The sequence below is a fragment of the Hesperophylax consimilis genome, chromosome 24 (genome assembly GCF_061612785.1).
Source record: "Hesperophylax consimilis isolate HC1 chromosome 24, BYU_Hcon_1.0, whole genome shotgun sequence".
Classification (NCBI taxonomy): domain Eukaryota; kingdom Metazoa; phylum Arthropoda; class Insecta; order Trichoptera; family Limnephilidae; genus Hesperophylax; species Hesperophylax consimilis.
The window spans coordinates 7,092,360-7,116,358 of record NC_142859.1 but is presented as its reverse complement, the minus strand read 5'-3'; the positions used below and the strand labels follow the sequence as shown (position 1 = coordinate 7,116,358).

Sequence of the window (23,999 nt, the reverse complement as noted above, 5' to 3'; positions counted from 1 at the left end):
GCTTAAATTGTAGTAAGGATTCACGTACTTGGAGAGTTTAAACAGCAACTGATAAACCGGCCCTACGTGACTTTAACATTGAAAGTTGTAAAATTAAATATCGTATCGATTTTTCCATTGTGAATCGATGATTTCGAACAGACCCCTCAATCATATCACTCACTGCGATACAACGTGATTGCATGTATCGTATGCATGTACAGTACATTGCTTGTGGGTGTCTATTGTGTAGTGGGTACTCATTAGGAAGTATTAAGCAGAAATGGTCGAGTCGTTAGACAGGGTGATACGGAGATAGAGCACGCCCGTTCGCGCCCGGAAATGCAATAATACAGTCAGTTGTGTTAACTATTGTACTATATTCTGTACTCTGTACGGGCACATACGGTTTACAGCAGCTGTTCTCAAAGTATTACTAAAAAATAACAAAAGTTTCATGAGAAGGTATATGAGAGTGCACGGTGAGTATTCCTTGAGATTTCTGATACGCGCCGCGAAAGTCTCCAATCTAGGAATAATTGACCCTTAGGACGGGTTGTTTCGGAGGATTTGAACAATTCATCAAATTTCAATCTTGATTTCCGGGTTCTGTGTAAGTGCATTCTGTGTATTCCACACGGCAGAACGGACGTACTAACCCAGCTTGGCATGATAACAGGCATGGTGCTGTTAAATGATATCTCTAGATCTCTTGACATTTTCAACATTGGCCTTGAAGTTTTCATATATATTTTTTTAAACTTCCGATTTAGTTGTCCGGGTTAAGTCTTCCCCAAAGGAAAAACTTAACCCTTCCACTCACTTTTCCACAAATGATCAGCTAGTCAATCAACACTATGTAAGTGCATTATATAAGTAAAATAAATACAAAACAATACAATAACAACAACACGTCAAATCACCAGATATCAAATGGGAAAAAAAAATTCACCGTCTCCAGATATTTTCATATCAGAGGGTTCGGCTCGGTAGAACTTCTAACAGGGCCTATAAATCCTACTGATCCCTCAACATAAATATTTAAAAAATCTTTTGTTATCCTACATGTATTCAAAATGACCGACTTTTGCATCTTTATATATAAATTTTTTGATAGATCTAATACGCCTAAATTTTTAATTAGAGAGCTAGGTATAATGCCAGTAGCCGAAATAACGAATGGTAATATTTTTATAGTCTGAGAATGCCAAATTCTTTTTATTTCATTTCCTAAATCTGTGTATTTTCTTATTTTTTCACTAACAGATTTTTGAATATTACAGGAATTTGGAATAGCAACATCAATGATATAAGTTATTTTTTTAATTTTGTCATGTAAAACTATATCGGGTCTATTATGACTAATCGCTCGGTCTGTTAGTATAGTTTTATCATAATATATTATATAAAATTCGTTTTCTAAAAATGAATTTGGTTCGTATTCATAATATGGTACTACATTACGGCAGTCAATCAAGTTATGTTTAATTACCAAATTTATATATATATATTTATTTATTTATTATTATTACACGCCCTAATGGGCTTTTACACACTACAAAGTTTAATAGTAGAGTATCACTACCAGTTATTATAGATTCTACAAAATTAAAACAATAAAGGAAACATAATATATATTTTAATGCGAGTACCGAACCAGAGTCCCTACTGCTCTCAACCGTCTGAAGCCAGTGAGTCTATGGAATTCCCAATTGGGGTATGTTGTGAGGCTGAAGGTAGTGTGTAGGGGAAGGTGGGGAAGTACCTGGCTATTCAGATCTGGTAACCAAACACGGCTAAAGACATTTCAAGCAACATTTCAATTCAGAATGGTGGTCTTACCCCAGGGCTATAATGAGAGGATCTTCCATTTTGGAGCGTGCCGCAAGTATACTATACATATATTATTTGGTGACCGGATAACTCATCAAAATGACAATTAACAAAACTGTATAGCACTTTTAATAGGTCAGTTGAATTGTCATTTTGAATCATGGAACCAAATTATTTTATATTAATAAAATGTGAAATAAAAAAAATTCATCAAATAAAATTCACTTGCTCACGCCGGGATCTGAACCCGCGACCTTTGGATTGCTAGTCGAGAGCCCTACCCCTCGCCCACAGAGGCCGTCAAGATTAGGCAAGAACTGTAAAATACAATATAAATCACATTACAATACACACGTAAATTGTTATGTTAACTTAATATTTAAATCATTCAACATGTACAGTATACTCGTATAGGTAGGATATGCTCCCCTTTATTAATATTCACCGGGGGTCACCCTTGAGATGATAATCACCAAGCCCTGGCTCTGCCCATAAGGCGGTTCTAGGGCAGCGACAGTCATTTCACATTGCATTTCACTATAATATACAGTATGCAGAAAGGTACTTAAGCCGTTATTCGGCTGTCATTACTCGAGTCCGTCCGCCTGTGGCAATTCGTTTGAAAGTATATGGTTCCATGATAACTCCTTGAAATGACAGTTCAACACACCTTAAAAAGGTGGTATAAAATCATTAAAAAAAAACAGGTAAAATGGTTACATGATATGTAACCTAGTTTTTGTTTCATCACTTTTCATAACTTTATAAGCCGGCTTGTAACTTTTTAGTTCGTTATGACTGCTGAAATTGAATAGTATGATTTTACTAGCGCAGAATTATTTGTCAACCAACAGAAATTTAATCAAAAGAAGTAAACATTTCAAATATAGAATTAAAATAATTTTCTAAAAGGTACATATATATGTAATCTAGTTTTTGTTTCATCACTTTTCATAACTTTATAAGCCGGCTTGTAAGTTTTTAGTTCGTTATGACTGCTGAAATTGAATCGTATGATTTTACTAGCGCAGACTTATTTGTCAACCATCAGAAATTTAATCAAAAGAAGTAAACATTTCAAATTTAGAATTAAAATAATTTTCTAAAAGGTAGGTGGTACTTTATTACTTGTCTGAATTCTTGACACAATCAATTCCAATTTTGAAATAGTTCATTAACCAGAATTACGATCACACACAGACCCACAACCGAAATTAGTATTTTTAATGATGCATCATGATTTAAATTGTTGCTAACGAAATTAAAATTCAAACGCAGTTTTTATTCGGATAGTAATAAATGGCACATGCATCCGTGCCTTATCCGTTATTTCCAATGCAGCTCGGTGCATAAAATTATGCGTTGTAAAACCAGAGGGGAGGACAATAGGATGCAATGAAGTATCGGCCTGAACAAGAATTAGGTCAGGTTGTCTACAATCATATCGCTTATTATTCCATATTTATTTATTTATTGGACACTTTGTATAGCTCCGCTTTTATGAGATACAATTGATGCAGGTATTACAAAAAATATTAATATTACAAAAATAAAGTGAAGTTAAGTTAAGTAAGATGAAGTACAGAAACAGGTGACACGAAGATAGAAGATGGATACTCTGTAGCAAGAATCCTAGGTGGTGAAGAAACTGGACGAGCTGCAACAACAGTCAATTACAACAGTTGTAAATCCCAAAACTTCGCAATTGACATTGTTGTACTATGACTGACATTGTCCGCACATTTAAGTTCCCAAAAAGCAGAAAAACTGTCTGAACATTTTACTAAACAGTGGGATCTGGTGTCATGAAATTTACAACGATCTGCCCACAAATTTCTACACCAACATAACTATGTTTACATCATAATAACACTAAAAAGATTTTAGGGCGTAGGAGATAATTAATAATTAAATAAATTAAACGAAAATACTTGGTTTTATGTCACTTTATTGAGACATTTTCTCCGTTCTTCTTCGAAAATATATAAAACCAAGTTTTTTCGTTTAATTTATCTAAAGTGTCAATTCAAAATGTGTTTGCTTCTTTTGAAAAATTAATAATTAAATAGATGGTACCGTGGCTCCCGCTCTTAGTAAAATGTTTCTTTACCTATCGCTAATATCAACTGTATTGATCGGTCTTTAATTGGAATACGAATCATTAGTAAGTCATGTATTCTTTTTAAGGCTATCTCAATAAATTGCTGTTTCATTGAATTTATGTCTTTATTTATCGAGAATATTATCACAAATATTCATCACAAAAGGTGTTAGCAAGGATGCGTAACGTCACCGTAGTTATTCAATATATACATGGATATTTGTATGCAAGAATTGAAAGAGGTGGGATTGGGCGCGAATTTGAGTAATCTGAAAGTATGTTTCCTGTTGTATGCTCATGATGTGGTGCTGATTGCTAACAGTATGGAAGTTCTATAATCTGTTGTGTCTAGAATGTACTAAGTATGTATGAAGAATGAATTAATGATGACTATAATTAAATCTAAAGTCATAGTGTTTGAAGGATCGTACGAAACTAGTGTGCAATATAGGTGTGAATGATGAATATTTGGAGCAGGTAGATGAGTTTGTGTAACAAATAATTACGAATGCACGCAGAGGACACTATAGTAAAAACATTGGACACTAACCATTAAACTCCGCGAACCATTTGTTAGAAGATTAGTGGCGAAAGTAGAATGGATATTTATTTTAAATACTGGAAAATTTTGGACTCTTTAGGACTGTAGATTTTTTATTTTCAAATCAAATCAATTCAATACAATTTCAATTCAATTTGTTTATTCCCTTAAAAACATTACAAAATTACATTTGAATTCGTTTTTAAGTACATTTGTTAAATGGTATTACATAATAAATAAGCGGTGTATTAACAATACCAGCATCAATAGAGCTTGCCTTTTAAAGGCAGCTTCACCGATGCTAAATATGTCGATATCCGAATTGGTTCTGTTCAACAGCAAGACTGCTCTCCCCACCGGCACACAGTGGGCTGAAAATCGCCTTTCATAGACATAGAGACTTGAATTTTCAAGGGTATTTTTTTGGCTAGAAATGGATTCTGCTGATCATTACTATGCTATAAAATGTCGTACGAAGCAATTGCGTGTACAAATGAAGGAGTTATAATTATTAAAAGAAAAATTTGTATGGCGCTGACATAAAAAAATGAGGCTATCTCTGGAATCATAAGGTTGGCCGTTCTATCTTTACACACAGATAATACTACTATTTATTTGTATTTTTTTGACATACTTCATATTGTGGCGCAAGGTGCGATTTTTTTTTTTTAAATCCTAAAGTTGAAAAAAAATCTTTTTTCCGTTGATGAATCATTTTAATGCTTAAATGCTTTACATATGAGTATGCTTTGTCTATTTTACAATATTTTATTTACACTGCAAGCCAAAACATTGTGCACAGTGGGCTGAAAATCGCCTTTCATAGACATAGAGACTTGAATTTTCAAGTGTATTTTTTTTGGCTAGAAATGGATTCTGCTGATCATTAATATGCTATAAAATTTTGTATGAAGCAATTGCGTGTACAAATGAAGGAGTCATCATTTTTTTAAGAAAAAAAATGTATGGAACTGACATTAAAAATGAGGCTATCTCTGGAATCATAAGGTTGACCATTATATCCTTACACACAAATATACTAATATTTATTTGTATTTTTTTGACATACTTTGTATTGTGGCGAAACTTGTGATTTTTTTTTAAATCCTCAAAGTTTAAAAAAAAACTTTTTTATGTTGAAGATTCATTTTAAAGCTTAAATGCTTTACATATGAGTATGATTTGTCTAGTTTACAATATTTTATTTACACTGCAAGCCTAAAAGCATTTAAGCATTAAAATGAATCATCAACATTAAAAAGGGTTTTTTTCAACTTTGACTATTTAAAAAAAAAAAAATCGCACCTTGCGCCACAATATGAAGTATGTCAAAAAAATACAAATAAATAGTAGTATTATCTGTGTGTAAAGATAGAACGGCCAACCTTATGATTCCAGAGATAGCCTCATTTTTAATGTCAGCGCCATACAATTTTTTCTTATAAAAATTATAACTCCTTCATTTGTACACGCAATTGCTTCGTACGACATTTTATAGCATTGTAATGATCAGCAGAATCCATTTCTAGCCAAAAAAATACCCTTGAAAATTCAAGTCTCTATGTCTATGAAAGGCGATTTTCAGCCCACTGTGCGGCATGGCCATTGGTAAGTTAGTCCTGCAGGCCGGGAGATAAAACAGTCTATGCTGTCGGTGACTGAGATAACCATCAGGAACATAGAGACTAATACTCGCCATGATAGTCAGATTTTCAAACCATCTACGAATCAGTTTGAAGAAGTGTGATAAAATATGCACATTTCTTCTGACCCGTAGATGGTTCATTCCGAGCATAATCCAGAGAAAATCAGTTGGATAGAGCCACGGGTAGTAGCCATACTCCCTCAGGTAGAGAAATCTCAGAAATTTTATGAAATTACCGTAAGGCTACGTATACATTTGCGAACCATACCACGAATTACGGGAAAGGAACGAATGAACTGCAAGCGGCGTTTCGCGACATTTGCGGTTGCTTCGTTTCTTTCCCATATGTTGAGGTTCAGTTCGGCAGTTCTGCTCGCAGATGTATACGTAGAGATAATCATTTCTCAAGAATTCAGACGAGCGATAAAGTAAGCACCAGAAAATAATGTCATTCTTTTTTGAAAGACGCATTTCTTTTCTTTAAATTTCTCACGGTTAATCTCGATAAGTTACGTAAGAATTCCTGATTTTTCAAAGATCTACGCTATCACATCTACCCCAACATTCAATTATAATAACCTAGATAGTCAAAATCACTTTCCCTGACTTTATATCAATTTTCAAAAGTGTTCCGATTTGTCACTTCTTACCGAACATAGATATAAATAAAAATGACACTAAATTGATTTGCAAATTGAATGATTCAATGAGACCGTGTATGGATGTGAATGAAGCGAGGGGTGTGAGTTAAGACAGATATCTTTTACGACCGTCGCTTATTTGAAGACGTTTTAATAAGATAGCGAGGGATGCAGTAAAGGGAAAATAAAGATCCGAGTTGGGGCAAGAGAAAGAATAAGACAGAAAATTATTCCAGCGGGATAATAATGTAAGAGAAATAAAAGGAAATGAGAAAGGGAAAAGAGAAAATACAGATGAGAAAGGAGAATAATTGGACAATGTAGAAATAAGTGTGAAATAAAAGGAGAGAGTAAAATAGAGAGATAGATGATGTAGTGATTCGCTTTAGTTTTTTTACTTGGCTTGTAAAAACGTGCAGTTGGTGAAATATAATCCAATTACAAAGATGATATCGTGATACGGCTAGTTAAGAATTTAATTGATGGTGATGACTCTGTGCTTACATCTACTGTAAAATTAAAAACCCATAAACAATTTAAATTTAGATTTTTAAGTGGTTGTTTACATATAAACAATTTCAGTGGTTTTTCACAAAATAATTTTGAATACACAGAAGACATTTGATATGAAGCTATAAAACCTTGACTCGCGGTATCTTTTTACACCTCGCCCAAACACCACACATCTGTTCGGAGTCGCTGCCAAATGCTGTGGATTTATTCTGTGCTATTCGTATTGCAGAAACATTGAACCAAATTTTTTATATATTTTATTTAAAAAAAATTTTTTTTTAAATTTAATATTAATCAAATTTAATAATGTTATTATTAAGTTCTGCAAGTATTTTTTGCAAGATTAAATTAACTTGAACAATTAGAAATCAATAAAAGAACCAACATATAACATTAATTACTAAAGTAAGGAAAATTATTTATTCCCCGCTTCTAAGTATGTTAACAAAACCTAAACAATATAACTCATTTAAATAAATTAATAACTGCTACATCATTATTAAACAATTAAGATAACATTAATGTGGGGAAAACAGACTTCAAAATACCCCCACAGAATATGAAATCTATTGTCACAATTATTTTTAAATTGGTTTAACTGGTAATAAATCATTTTAAATTGGGAGGGGGTAAAATAGAATCATATTAATAAGTCGTCTAAACGTGGTTATAACCACAGTTAGAAAATGGCATTGAAAGCTGAAATAGCTGTAACAATAACAAAAACCAAAAAATACTCTCAGAACTTATTAATTATATTATTAAATTTGATTTATATTAAAGTTTAAAAAAATTAAATGGAGTTCTACGAATTTAACACAAAACAATAAATAAATTGAACCATACATTGCGTCTGTTTACAAAAATGTGTACAGCCCGCCCACTTTGCATGTTTGCGCAAACATTTGGTTCAATGTTTGTGCAAACAGCGCCGCAGAAAACACGCCTTAAAAACAATAAAATTTATCTGCAAATTAATTGTGTTAATTAATTATATTAATTGACTTATTTGAAAGCGAAATCTTTAGGTCAGATATCCAGGATTTAGATTACGTAGGTATACAATTGTATACTGTACCCACCAAAAACCAGATGTAGATTCTATCATATATATATATTATATCGAAATCCATCTCAAAATGACTTTAGCTGGGTTTAGAAAGGAGTTATGAAAACAATACGCCAAACCTATTTCCATACTAACCCCACTACCTTCAGCATCACGACATATTCCAAATTGGGGGTGCGATATTCTCACTGGCTTAGATCAATTGGGACTGTTGTGCTGAAATTAGATCACTATAAAATGAAAAGTTATATTATTACCTTTACGCAATATTTTCATAATAACAGAAATTTAATTTCTTTTGATGGTATTTTAAACACCTGGTGCAGTGGCGATCAGGACGATCGGCAACACTTAGGTACTCCTTTGAAATGTAATTGAACAATTAAATTTGACAGTTATTCGACTGGCGACTTGGCTGCGTATTGAAACTAGTAGCGTAGCGACAAATTCCCGACCCCCGACAAGATCTAAAATATCGACGTTTTCCATTTTTCTATGCTGATTTCCAAAGATATTAGAAGAACGAGATGTGCTATGAGCAGTTCATACTGTGTGGAATTGTTTTGCCGAGTGTCGCCGGTTTTGTTCACCAATACTACTGCAAACCTTCGCTTGCGCTAAGGTATCCGCACTAATACATAGAACAGATTTCTGTGCGTACACGTCCCGATACCGTTCAAAGTACCCTAATTAGGTAGTACTCCGCCTACGGTCCGGCGGCCAACATAGCATATCTCGTTCTTCTAATATCTTTGCTGATTTCCATTAAACATTTATTGGAAATTAATTCGTATTACTGTTGCTTAGCATAAAAAGATAAAACTCCTCACATTTCGCAGTATATGTTTACAATAAATATAATTTAAGATGACACAATACTCTAATAATGGGGGTTTGCTAGAAGCTCACATTTTAATTAATTCCAACGAATTTGCAACCGTAATATCTTTATTTTTTCAGATCGATACGCACGAATGTAAGTTATTTATATTTAAGAATAGTTGTACCCCGCCACGCGTTGCCTTGGCTTAGACTTTCTGTCGAAATAGCGCGTGTTGCTTTTACGTCCAATAGATAACAGATGGTGCTGTTTTTTAAAAAACATGTTTTTAAATGAGACATCTGTGTAATGTAGGTATATAAAAACACACACTTATTCGAATCCAACGTTTAACTTTCGCAGATTTAAGATTTTTAACAATCAAACATTTACATTTTTATTTATATAGATTAATGAAAACAGTACCATACCATTAAAATGTTTTGCTTAAAACGGTTTGCAAAAATTATAAATCGTTTTTCAACTATTACATTAGCTTACCGCTAGTATATTATAACTAACGAAAAATATAGATTATATTTTTCGTTGGTTATTTTCCAAGGTATTCGTTAAGAGACGTCTGAGATTGTAGTAATACGTTTATCAGAATTAATTAAAAGAAAGGGAATCCCTGCGGAAAGATCAAATTTTTAGGTCTTTTTCACTTACATCGTTAAGATTATTCCTAATATATTTTGGAGTATTTGCTAGGGCAAATTCGACGGCAGATCTGTTCAATACTCCTGGGGCCCTATTCCTGAATCGAGGGCGCTCGTAATTGCCGTCGAAAGTACGTACGTTGGTCGTCGTTGCTATTCCCGAAATTGGTCGAAGGTACATAACAAACGTCAAAAGTCATTCCACACGACAACTACTGGGTATAACCAGTATAAACAGGGCAGCGAGTGGTAGGTTGTTAGCGTTTCTATGGAATTGGCTGTCAAAATCTAGTCTAGCTGTCAATTTTTGTTTTACCGCGCGGATTCCGTAAATGTAAAAGTGGGTGAAAATTTCCCACTTACTAAGTCTTTATCGGAGCTTACAAGCTCAATTAAGAGTTGCTTTTGGCAATTTGTAATATGTCCCGCAGCCATTTCTGTTTTGAATAACGAATAACTGTTGTCTGTTTGACAGTCACACCATAGAAATCCCAAAAACATCAGAAACATAGACAATATTCACAGGGGTGCCAATATAATCATCTCTTCTACCAACTTCGACCGTTCGACGCTCAAGAATACGTAAAATTGAAACATTCGAAAAAGTTAGTCGCGACGACTAGTAGTTTTTCACTCGAAGACGGCGCATACGAAAACGATTGATCGTTTAACTCCAGAATCGCAGGCCAGGATTGCGCGTAGAATCATTTTGTAAACGGCTTCTTCACTTACGTCGTTAAGATTCTGAATTTATTATATGATATTGTGTCGTCTTAGCCCGTCGTCCCACGGATCGGTAACTAATCTATATAAACCAAATGCTGCATGGATCTGCGCAGAAAAGTTCCACACTCAAGTGCGCTGACCGTTACCTTACCATAGCGAACATACATTTCTGCGTAGGGTTTTGCAACATTCGTTTTATGTCGCTTGCTTACCGACCCATGGGACGACGGGCTTAATCTTTGTTATATAATTTATATAGTTCGTTTTAAATTCACACAATAACATCAAAATTGTCGGCATTTTTTGTCCTAGATCGGCTCGCTTTGCTCATATTGTTGCCCGGCTGTATCATGGTCACAGTGTTTTCGAAAAAAATGTCTGGCTGTGGTTTGAATATTGCTGGAAGTGTGAACTTTTGATGGCCCGTTTACGAGCACTTTTACCTATTCAATACAATTGAAAACTTATAACCTAATTAACTTTATTTATCCTGGCTTATGGGCCCCCTGAAATCTGCCCAACCCGCCCAATCAATTGCTCCGCTACTGATTGAACCCATTGTAGACGGTATAATCAGAATGCCACTCGCGTGCCTTCATTCACCGAACTATGTGACCGGCAGCTGCTTCACTCAGTAGGCATATAAACTCCTTGGCCCGCGCCGATCGCAATGAATCAATCAATTCCTTCCCTAATTCATTCATTCGCTTCTTAATTCATTAATTAACTTCAACTAATTCCACGCAGAACAATGACACTCCCCTTTGAAAATAAATGAGCGATATAAAATTGGCTTCTGACAAACGATCTATCATTGAACCGTGCGTTATAAGTTTTTTTTGTATTATTCAATTATGCTATTGCAACCTTTTAGGTATATAAACTCCTTGGCTCGCGCCGATGGCAATGAATTAATCCATTCCTTCCCTAATTCATTCATTCTCTTCTTAATTCATTAGCTCGTTAACTAATTCCACGCAGAAAAATGACACTTCCCTTTGAAAATAAATGAGCGATATAAAATTGGCTTCTGACCAGAGATGTGCTTTATTTAAAATAAATCCATTTCAAATGGAAATGCAAAATGGGTATATTCAATTCTGCATTTTAAATGCTTTCTAAAAACCATTTTGCATTTTAAATGCTTTTCTCAATGCATTTTCCATTTTAAATGCTTTTTTGCAACGTTCTTCCTACTATCTCCACTCATCTTTTTTTCATAAGCCCCAAATATCAGTCGGTCCTCAACATCACTATGAGAGATAATTTACATTTGTCAAATTGCTCCCTGGTAGGAGCCCTGGCAATTGATTGATACCATTACAAAAATACTGATTCAAAAACTGAACATGGGGCCATGACCCTGTAATATTAAATGTATAGATAGCAGTTTCTATGTTTTTACGTTGGCAACATTAGTCCCGCGCAATTTTTTTGTGGTTTCATAATCCGTAGTCGTGGTGTTTTTGGATTTACCATCATGTAATATGTTTGTTCTACATTGATGTCCATTATTAAATGACAAAATTGCTTAAAAATTCTATAAATATTTGATCTCCTTTTATTATATAAAATTGTTCATTCAAGGTTAGACTGCCCTGACAAAGTTGCTATCTTTACATATACCTCCAAAATATACTAGACGCAATATTTTATTCTACAACAATAACTTCGCTACGAATTCTGCGTTAGAAAGAATACATGAACTATGTGATGTCGCTGATATATTTAATTTAAACTTCAATACATTTAATGCCAAATTAGTCCACCACTTTTTAAATGTAAATAATGTATGAGAAATCATTATATTTTATTTCGATTTTCTATTTTTTGTTTTATACTGTTGTTAAAAATGCAATTTGTAATTTTTATGTACTTAAAAGCCCAATAGGGCGTCAATAAATTAATAATTATTTTGATTGTTTGACCTGAGAAACCATTTTGCATTTTCAATGCATTTTGAAAATAGGTATTTTGCATTTTGCATTTGAAATGCTTTTCTAAAAACCATTTTGCATTTTCAAATGGAAAAGTTTTGACCCATTCCATTTTGCATTTCAAATGGTTTTGGGTACCCATTTTGCACATCTCTGCTTCTGACAAACGATCTATCATTGAACCGTGCGTTACAAGATTTTTTTTGTATTATTCAATTATGCTATTGCAACCGTTTAGGAAATATGAACCTAATTATGATTAAGGTGTTTCTAAAAATTCTTGCACGCGAAATACAAATCTGGCCTAGTTCAGAAATTTTTGTTAAAACAATAAAAAACTCGCTTTACCTTCGTTAGCTTAGGAAGTTCTAGTAATTACCATCCGGCTTTGCCCGAGTTTCTACATATTTTTTTAAATAATGATGGAAATCAATTTGCAACTTGAAAATACTTCCTATGACCTCATATTCTATGGAGAAAATGCTGTTATAATTTTATGAAGCCAAAGCTCACCGTTGAAGAGTTTTGGTGATTAATTTTTTTTTTATTGTGAGTACCGCGCAAGAGTGCCAACTGCTCCCAGCCGTCTAGAGCCGGTGAGTTAATGGCATCCTCAATTGGGATGTGCTGTGAAAATGAAGGTAGTGAGGAGTGGAAGAGGAAGGTGAGGATGTACCTGGTTATTCAGATCTGGTTACCAAACACGGCCAAAACCATTTAAAGCAACATTTTGATTCTGAATTGTGGTATTTCACCAAGGCGATACTGAAAGTATCTTCCAGATTGGTAGGTGATGCAATTATACTATATATTATTTTAAAAGAGTAAATCTGAGAAATAAATAAAAAAAATCTAGCGCACGCCGGGATTTGAACCCGCGACCTCCGTTTTCGTAGTCTAGGATCGTAACCACGGAGGCCAATATCAAGCCGTTCCACAAAACACCCTTTAACAAATTTTCTCCCTAGACGAATTAAAAAGAAAAGTAGAACTCCAATAAAATCTTTTGTACCGCTCCTGATGTATTATTTTTCTCTAATATTAATTTCTTCACCTATGATCTTTCTCTACTTGATCGTGCCATGCTTTATTATTAGGTATGCGAACACTGAAAAGATAAATAGCTAAGATAAGCGCAAGCCAAATACTAAATTTGGTGATCGCGCTTTGGTGTATCTGGGCCGAAGGCTTGGAATAAACTCCCTCCGGAACTAATATCCATAACAAGTCCAACAGAATTCAGGTCTAAACTAAAAACTTACCTTTTTAAGCTGTCGTACCCTTAGATTAAATATACCATTCCTAAGAGAAAGTCCAGTTATATTCAATTTTTCAATTGAGTCCTAAATCCTGTATCTAAATTTCGCCAATAAACAATTAGATAATGTTAATTAAGTGTTAATCTCAAGTGACCTACCAGGTAAGTATTGTACTGTATATTTTCTCCATAAATAGTTAAGTAATAACATATATCACTGTAGAAATGTATTATAAGTTTGTACAGCTCCGTTGAGGTGATTTTGCACAAAAACGGCGCTAAAAAGTCATCCAATTATTATTATTATAAACCGGTAGAAGACTCTTGTGGGTTTATCCACTTGACCGAAGTGAAGTCAATTTTGTCATAATTCTGCTGTTGTTACTGCTAAAATACGAGAAATTTCAATTGTTGATATGAAAATTATAATTACAAATAGGCAAGGCACAAGTCGCGGAATACGTAAGTAGCGCCGTCAGCATGGCTTTCCATTCCCCGCACGTAATATCACCCAAGGTCATTGGCGTTCCGTTGCCAATTCAATTTAGCACAGTCATTCTTCTTCGCGCTAAATTTTGATCGAATTGGAACAAGCCGTGAAAACGAATTATTGCTTATTTCCGACTCGACTTAAATTTATTTTAGCCTTCAAGCTATGAAATAGTATCGACATAATATATTTGAATGCACTGAATGGAAAATCTTTAGATGTGTGATTTTTAATGTTTTGATAGATAACTGCTGTCGTCAATTTGCATACGACCTTTCAAATCCTATCTGCTCAAGAAAGATGCTTGTAATTTTTAAAATGTATTATCATATTTTTGAAGTGAAACTTCTTTACGCGCGTCATGCAATTTCGTGGACCGGAGTAAAACCAACTCATGACCGAAACGAAAATGCGGGACCGATTAAAGTTCATTTGATCTAGTCAAAGTTTTGAAGTAAAATATAAATGCTTCTTAGCTCATCTCGACAACTGGCGTTGGTGGTGTAATGGTCAGCATAGTTGCTTTCCAAGCAGTTGATTCGAGTTCGATTCTCGGCTATGGCAAATTATTTTTTTGTTTTTAACGCCTTTTTTTTTTCAATGGTTGACGATAATATCAATCCACTAAGTAATATTTTAGGCCTGTAGAATAATTGAAAAGTTAAAGAATGATATAAAATTTTTTATGATGTTAACGATAAAAAAATAAAAAAAAACATAAAATTACCATAAAAAATGGGCCAACGGCACGCGGTGTTCCCAAGCGGTCACCCATCCAAGTACTGACCGCGCCCAATGTTGCTTAACTTCGGTGATCGGACGAGAACCGGTGTGTTCAACATGGTATGGTCGTTGGCAAACGCTAAACAATATTAATTTCTATTCTACCTGCAAATAAATATATGAAAATTAGTATAAAAAAGCCCTAATAATACTGAAAACATTAGCAAGGTGTGTGCGACGTTGATAAAAATAATCATTACATACGCGCTTGAAAAAGATCGTAATTACATCCATAACTTTGTAGGAATTTTTTTTTTCAATGGTTGACCATAATATCAATCCACTAAGTAATATTTTAGGCCTGTAGCATACTTGAAAAGTTAAAGAATTTTATGATATTATTAATTATAGTAACGATAAAAAAATAAAAAAAAACATGAAATTACCATAAAAAATGGGCCAACGGCACGCGGTGTTCCCAAGCGGTCACCCATCCAAGTACTGACCGCGCCCAATGTTGCTTAACTTCGGTGATCGGACGAGAACCGGTGTGTTCAACATGGTATGGTCGTTGGCAAACGCTAAAAAATATTAATTTCTACTCTACCTGCCAATAAATATATGAAAATTAGTATAAAAAAGCCCTAATAATACTGAAAACATTAGCAAGGTGTATGCGACGTTGATAAAAATAATCATTACATACGCGCTTGAAAAAGATCGTAATTATATCCATAAATTTGGAGGAATTTTTTGAAGTGAAACTTCTTTACGCGCGTCATGCAATTTCGAGGACCGGAGTAAAACCGACTCATGACCGTGACGAAAAAAAGGGATCATTTCGCTATAGGAGCCTAGCTAATATTATATACCTAGTTTAACTCACTCTCCTAACTCATCTTCGCTGTCTACAGGCAGAGCGCACGACTGTGGTCGTGAAGAACCGAGGTTCGATCCCCGCTTTAACTAATTTTTTTTTTCTTTTTTTATAACTTTTAATTTTTTTTATCACATGCTACTTATAAATATGTCAATAGACAGAAAAAAAGAGAGAATGAAATGAAAAGAGAGAGAGAGAAGAATACTAGAAGTTTCACTTCTGTCTTGCGTAGGCTTGACACACCCATTTTTTTTTTACATTATCCATGACCATGAGGAAAATAATTCTCCTCGAGGCCTAAATCATCTTTGGGGATGCTGTGTGTGGAGGTTCTTTTCTAGGAAAGAAGGAAAGGAAGTTCTGGGAAGGAAAAATATATGACGGTTGGTTGGAATATGGTGGTCAGTGTGTCCAAGATTGACTGACTTATGAATTCATCACTCCCACTGCGGTGATGAATTCATACCTGTCGGAGAGGTCAAAAGATTTCTCTCAATCAGTCTCTCCTGATTTGGTCCGCCACGCAGTTGGTGGGTAGACGCATCCACCGCCAAGATCCGGAAAAAACCCCACCCCATGAACTACTTCAAACCAACCCTGCCAAGTCACCAAACGTAGCGAAATGCTTGGGGTGACTTATGGCAGAGGTGTTGGTCATCCAATAAATGGTACACAGGGCGGCGGTACCCATACCCGCCTCCCAAGGTGTGAAACATGTAGAAATTAAAATATTTTCCAGGAGTATCGAAAAATTGAACTTAATTACGGCACAAGGACAAGCCAACAACACATTTCCATCCGTATTCAGTACATCAGTGAGTGAACAATAGCGTACTGCCGTCATAAGCAAAAAGGCAGCTATGAATTTGCAATAGTCACATTCTGATCCACGAGTCCTTTCACCCATTATAATAAAATGTATATCATAATGGGAATTTTGCAAATTTCTATCTGCCTTAGCAGAATAGGTCTCTCATTGTGATCGTTGTGAATTTTATGATTTTCAGACAGAGTTTTAAACCCATAATGCCATAACTACAAAATACGATGCCTAAGCCAGTTTTATTTTCAAACTGTAGGTAAGCATTTATATAATACTTCCGTATGTCCTCCATTTACGTAACTTAATTGTGGGATTCGAGTAATCTCCGCGACCTTATGTAATAATTTACGTTTTCGTTAATCTGTGCGTGAAAGGTAACACGGGTTAATGCTTCGCCTTTGGTCTTTTTAAGCTAGAGTGCCCGCGATATGGAAAACAAACGACGCCCTTGGGTGTAGTACAACTATTTCACGATTTGAATCACCCAGTTTTTTTTTATGTCATCATATTTTTCTTTCCTTTTTCCCAAGCGCATTCAGCCGTCCTTATCTTGCGCTAATTCGGTGGCTTCGGACCATTGCAGGCCTAGTCTTGCACACCCTATAAATCTGCTGTCCCCTTTATTCGGCGTGACAAACTGGACGTCTTTCCTGCAAAGCAGCAGGATTTTTAGATCATTTAGCTTTTAACCCTCCCGCGCCGGTGGGGGTAATACACAGCCCCCAAACAAGAGTTTTGTGCGGTGTTTAAATTGTTAAATTTAATTTAGGTAATCATAGAAAATCATTCAGCAATCGATATGCATTTTAAAAAGATAATATCCTTTACTATGTCTTAATATACATATATTAAATAATATCTATCCAATTCCGACGAAATAACTCTTTCCACTCCCCCTACGAATAAAAAAAATCCTCGCCGCAAACAAGCCGCGAGTTTGGATGTAAAAAGTGCATTTTACTGGAATTAGCTACAATAGTTTTTGAGTAACGTTCGATTTTGTACATCTCTTAGCGTTTTGAATTACTTAATGATTGGCTGCTATGTCGGGTCAAAACTGTATGTATTAAAACAAATAATAATTAATATCTGAGTGTTACTGGGAAGGTCAAACTGAATATTCAGAGACACAATCGCTCCGCGATGTATGAAGGTCCAGAGTGACCCCCTTCGGGTGATGCGTGATTTTTGCCTTACGGGTACGTAAAGGTTAACAGGGGTTAGATGCTGAACCCTTCTCGTACAGAGAGGCATTCCAGTCGGTCATATTATCTTATGCATGAGATTGGTTTGATGGTCGGGCGGTTCAAAGCCTCGAGTTCCGTCCCGGGCGTCGCGCGTCGCGCGTCATATATGTTTATTCCCCTACCAATTCCTGTATCATTTTGCAAGCTTTATTTTCTGCTTATTATGACGAAAATCAGAGTGTGAGGTTATTCGTAACCTGGGAATTTTCGTCTCTAAAGCGAAATATTCTCCAAACACTCCTATCTCCGACCTTTCGTTCTAAATATCCAAACCATCTAAGGGTCACTAGTTTAATTGCGCTTACATCAACCTGGCGTTATTTTCGGATATCTACGTTCTTAATACGGCTGCTCATGCTGTTCTAATGCACACACGCCAGGGATATTTTTTTTTTTAATATTTAAGGTGTATATCGAACAAGAGTGTGAGTACCGGAGCCAGTGAGAATATGGCTTCCTCAATTGGGGTATATTGTGAGGCTGAAAAGTATGGGGGGCGATGAGATAAGGAGAATGAAGGTGGAGAAGATTCAGATCTGGGGTCACCACATACTGCTAAAGCCAAAATTTTATTTAATAAAATATAACCCGTGACCTCCGGATTGGCATGGCATCCTGAATTGGGGAATGTTGTGAGGGTGAAAGTGTTGAAAAGGGGAACGTTAGGAAACTGGCGATTCAGAGCTGGTCACTAATGAAACATTAAAACAAAAATTCATTCCTTCGTGCTTTAACCGCCTCAAAATTCTTTGTCTTGAGGTTATCCGTCTAATGTATTCTTTACCCACGCCATTCAGAAGGGCACGAGGTTCGAATGCCAGTTTTTATGACCAAACGTGTCGGAGAATAGAGGATTTTGTATTATACGGCAGACGAAACACAATAGCTAGGAGTAATTTGCCGACTGTAAACCGCACGCGTATTCAAATGTCTTTTGATAATGCTTTACGCGTGTCGGAAAACAGTTTTATTCTGTTTTATTGATTTAAAAATAACTATTTATCGCAGATGTAAAAACCGTTGGAGCTTTGTTTGTAAAAATACAAATTGTTCAATTTAATTTTAATTTCATTGTGTAGTTTTTATTTTTAGAAAACCTTTTGCTTTGATGTTATCCGTGGCAGAGCGATTAGCTTCATGACTCTGGACCCATAGGTCGCTGGTTCAAACCCCTGGAGGAAAAAAGGAATAGAAAAAATTCATTCGAAACGATGTTAGTGATTTTCAAGAAATAAGAGTACAAAATTTGCGTCGGTAGCGCAATCGGCAAGAAAGTTCCGAGTAGAATCTCGATCGCAATCTACTATTTTTATTGTTTTCTCTATGTTTACCTTATTCATATTATTTTTTTTAATATAATTAATATTGTTTTACAATTAATTATATTGTTGTAATTTGGGATGATATTATATACCGGTTTATCTAATTTATTTATTCGTGTAGTGGTTGAACAAAAAAGTGTCATTTACACACAAAATTAATAATATTGGTCCGAGAACCGTGCCCTGTGGAACACCAACATTTAATGTTTCTTGGTCACTAGTTTTGTCATTGATTCTAATAAATTGTGGGCTATTTGTCAAATAAATTTCGATCCATTGGACGGCTATTTCGTTGATACTTATACATTTTTTTAGTTAGTACTAGCTGACGTGTACTCTTTTGACTTTTCTCTGATTTCTATAAGTATAATACGATTGTATTATATATATATAAACCTTCCGGAAGAAATTCTCTCAATGATAGTGAAAACTCAAAATGCGTTGCGTAGGTTAAAAGAATTAAGCGTACAAATAAACAGACGCGGATAGCGACTTTACTTTATACTATTTAGAGATATATGTACATAATTTTCAAAGTTAGCTGTATTATGCAATAAGATTTAAACCCACTCTGTGCTTGTTGGCTGTTTTGTAAAATAAATAAAAAGAATCAGAACACCATTATATTGATTAATGTCGTCTAACGTCAGTCACCATTAATCATTGGCTGTTGCTCCGCTTCGCATCGATTGCACCAGTGGTGTAGCAAAAACCGTGCCTACACGGCCGCTGCACAATCAGATGCCCGCTGAATGCACACAAATAATAAATACTAACCTAATGCAATGCAGATGACTGCAAATAATGAAGATGATGGTGGAGATATTCGGGTCCGTGTCACGCGATGGAGTGACTTGCACCACCGTTGGTTGGTAGCTAATGGAGAAACGAGCGACCGCCGAGAGAAGTAGAGCTTGGAAGGGTATGCATCCGCGTCGTATTGCGGTCATATTGCAGAGATCAATGCATTTATGCTGTGTTTTGCAGCACTGAAACAATGTAAATGGCTTATATTGATATCCGGCCAAGCACTGAATTAAAGGAATCTAATGAATGAAAGATACTTTGCTTTGGCCAACACGATTATTCGACAAGGGCACTCTGGCATTACACGTTTTGTCTGTAATTTAATGCTAAACACGAATAGTATCTTATCAAGTCAACATTTTCAGGGTGTGATCTTTAGACAACTGCCTTCTGGATCGTTAGAATATCGCGGATGGTCGGGCACAAATGAAAAGTTCTCCGATTTTTGTGATTTGCGCATGCGCTCTCGGTTTTTTTCGGTTTTGGACTAATTTATTTTTTGTTTTAAATTCACGTTATTTCTCTCCATTGAAATTTGTGCAAATGCTGCATTTAACTTTAAGTTTTAGGTGTACTCTAGTAATATTTTTTATGATAGGACGATCAAGAAACATAATAATGATTTTATGGTACCTAATTTTTATAATACTTTCCGACTTTATGTCCGGGTTAAATCTTCCCTATAGGAAAAACTAAACCCTTCCACACACTTTTCCACAAATGATCATCTAGTCAATCAACATTATGCAAGTGCATTATATAAATACAAAAAAATACAAGAACAACACGTCAACCCACCAGAGATCAAATGGGAAAATAATTCACCGACTCCAGATATTTTCATATCGGAGGGTTCGGCTTGGTAGAACTCCTAACAGGGCCTATAAATCCTACTGATCCCTCAACATAAATATTTAAAAAATCTTTCGTAATCCTACATGTATTTAAATTTAATAATTTAAAATGACTGATATATCATTTTAAATTAGCATTTTAAAATGACTGATTTTTGCATTTAATTTATGTTTATTATTTTATTGCTTGCTATTTATTTATTTGTTTACATTTACTAAATACCTTGTGAACAACAAAACAGCAACATTCTTCTCTTCTTCCATTTGCGATGCCTTCCGCCATCTAAATTTTCACCAAGAATCAGAATGTCTTTGTAGTTACGTTGTTTTGCAAAGATATCTTATAAAAGTTCCATTGTCATATGTATTTTTTAAAATAAATTATATTAACCGAACTAAATTATCCAATACATCATTCCAGATAACATTCATGACTTTGCCATACTATAAAAATATCCCATTTCATTGTCCAGATTTGCCATACAAATGCGTGAGTAAAAATAAGAGAAAACCTCCCAATATATCATAACAAGATAGATGTTGTTTTTTTACGATGACATAAGGGAAAATGCGTTTCTTTTTTCGGCTTTATTGCTACCAAAGAGTATGGATGATTGCTACATTTGCTTTTGTGGATTATTTTTGTGTAAGGTAATAAATGTGTAGATAAAAATGCTGATGAATAATCCCAATTCTATTTGTTCCCCTTTCTGTGCAGATGTCTCTGAACTACAGATTATATTAGCATACTACTATTCTACCTTCACGTTTTACTCAATTCTGGGTTTCATCATATTTTAAGTTAATTATTTTGTTTTCATCCTCGGTTAGCCCTACTGAGAAATCATCTTCTTCCACTCCAATCAGAAGCTGAACAGCATCACAGACCCCTGAACTCTTTGCACTTGACACGGGGTTCATCTTCAGGCAGTTGTACATATAGTTTCCTAGATTATAAAGTTTTTATCATTCTTAAAAGGTTTTTACGAGTCCGATGTGTCATTTTATTGTGTCGACAATTTTCCTGCTCCATACATTAATAATTATTTTATTAAAGATAAACTTATGTTTACAAGACAAAGTTTTTATGCAAAACACAAAGAATAACAAATTATTAAATGCAATAATTATTGGCCTTAAGGCGATGCACTACGTAGTAATGTAAAATCATGTGTTTTTGGTTTGAAAATTTGGTCGCCTAGAAATGTTTCAGATGCTTTAATTAAATACTGCGAGTAGAATACATCCTGGCCTCTGGATTAATCGAGTATTTTTTAGATAAGTCTTTTTATAAGCCCAGATAAAATAATGTATAAAGCCTATGAAAACTGCTTTAAAGTTCAAAATCTCCTACTTACCAACCCATCTTCGGTTATGGTTTTATTTTATAATGTGCCAAATAAAGTTATTTATAAAATGATCGAAATTTTTTTAAATATTTGTGCCTGAACATTCACAAAATAAAATAAACGGCACTTTTTGGCCATGTTTTTTTTTTGCATAAATCGAAACAGGTGGATGATGTTAAGCGGGAATTTAAGCCTTATCGCCATCTACGTAAGGTGTGTTATTGATAGCGGCTCTATTCAAAATATTACACCACGTAGTGCATCGCCTTAAACACAAATATAAACAGAAAAAATCTTCCGAAAAAAAATAAATGCCCCCGACGGGAATTGAACCCGCACCTTGATTGCCGGTCAGCTGCACGAAAACATTGAGCTACGTCGGTATGAACATTAATAATTCATTATTATGCTACATTGGCTCTGTAGACTGAACTATAATCCCAAGAAGTGTTATCTATATTTGAATAATTTTGTTATCTACATATTTCTATTGAAAGAAAACTGATATCTATAATTTTATTTGAATACCGCACACAAGAGTCCAAACTGCTCCCAACCGTTTGTAGCCAATGAGACGTAAGACTATGTGGAAGGTGGGGGAGTACTTGGCTATTCAGATCTGGTCACCAAACACGGCTAAAGCCATTTTAAGCAACGTTTCAATTCTTAATATTGGTCTTACACCAAGGCGATCCACTCTGGAACGTGCCGCAAGTATATTATTTTTAAATGAATAAATTGTGAAATAACACAAATTTATCAAATATTATTTACTTGCGCATGCCGGGATTTGAGTTCGCGACCTTCGGCTTGCTAGTCGAGAGTCTTACCCCTCGACCACGGAGGCCGTCAAATCTTGATCTCGCCAATTTAAAACATTTCGACTTCTAGCCCTCAGAGAGACCAATGAAATTAACTATCTGTTGAAGCAAGAATTTCCTTATCTGAAACTGTTCAATATCAGTTTGTCTCTTCTTTGCCATTGGTTCAATGGGTTACGCATATATTATTATTACCGACCTATAATCTCTCGTAGGTTCATTCTCACTTCTGTGATAAGAATAAAAGGTAAGTGTTATCCATTGGTTTTGCTCTTTATAATTCTTGCGGCCGATGTCTGCGTTTATTATCGTACCGGGTCGTACAATGAATAACCCTAACTGTTTATGCTAATGATATGATTTGCAATCGGTGTGTGTGCGATTTATGTACGTAGGTGTTTGTTTTTGTTCCTAGTTGAATTATGGTAATGAAATTGAATGATTGATAGAAATGCTCAAACTCAAACATAACTCTTAAAATAAAACGTTTTATGACACTAAAATTAAACCTTGAATAACTGTTGGTATTCTTTATTCTATCAGTAAGCTCGATAAACATCATGCACTCGTTGTAGAATATAAGGCGACATAACACAAGACCAATAACGGGGGTTTGCTCGTAACTCTCATTTTAATTAATTCCGTTGAATTCTTAACTATAATATTTTTTTTTTACCTATACCCCACGGATGTAAGTTATTTATATATAATATTAATAAAGCAGACTTAAGGCCCCGTAGTAAGCGTTCAAAGATGGTTTGAAAGAAAGATATGTAAATTCGAATGTTAGAGGGAGCGTGCTAATATTAACCGTTTGAGTGCCAAAAAAATTCATACAGTTGCTTGTAAAATGCCACCAAAAAAACATTATTTTTTATGAAACTATATATTTTTTTAAAACCCCATAAATTCTTTGAATTTTCAAGGATTTCGATGATTTTTTCGGTGTTTTATTAAAGAA

At 34.8% G+C, this 23,999-nt stretch overlaps 1 protein-coding gene and 2 non-coding genes across 3 annotated transcripts in view; 1 reads left to right on the top strand and 2 right to left on the bottom strand.

Annotated features, from left to right (window-relative positions):
* The window catches only part of mim (missing-in-metastasis), a 341,092-nt gene that overhangs the window by 207,886 nt on the left and 109,207 nt on the right, over positions 1-23,999 (top strand). The window lies entirely within an intron of this gene.
* On the bottom strand, positions 14,951-15,069 carry LOC149411848 (5S ribosomal RNA). The gene has a single exon (XR_016304740.1). It is a non-coding gene; the product is annotated as a 5S ribosomal RNA (ribosomal RNA).
* LOC149411847 (5S ribosomal RNA) lies at positions 15,393-15,511 on the bottom strand. Its single transcript, XR_016304739.1, has one exon. It is a non-coding gene; the product is annotated as a 5S ribosomal RNA (ribosomal RNA).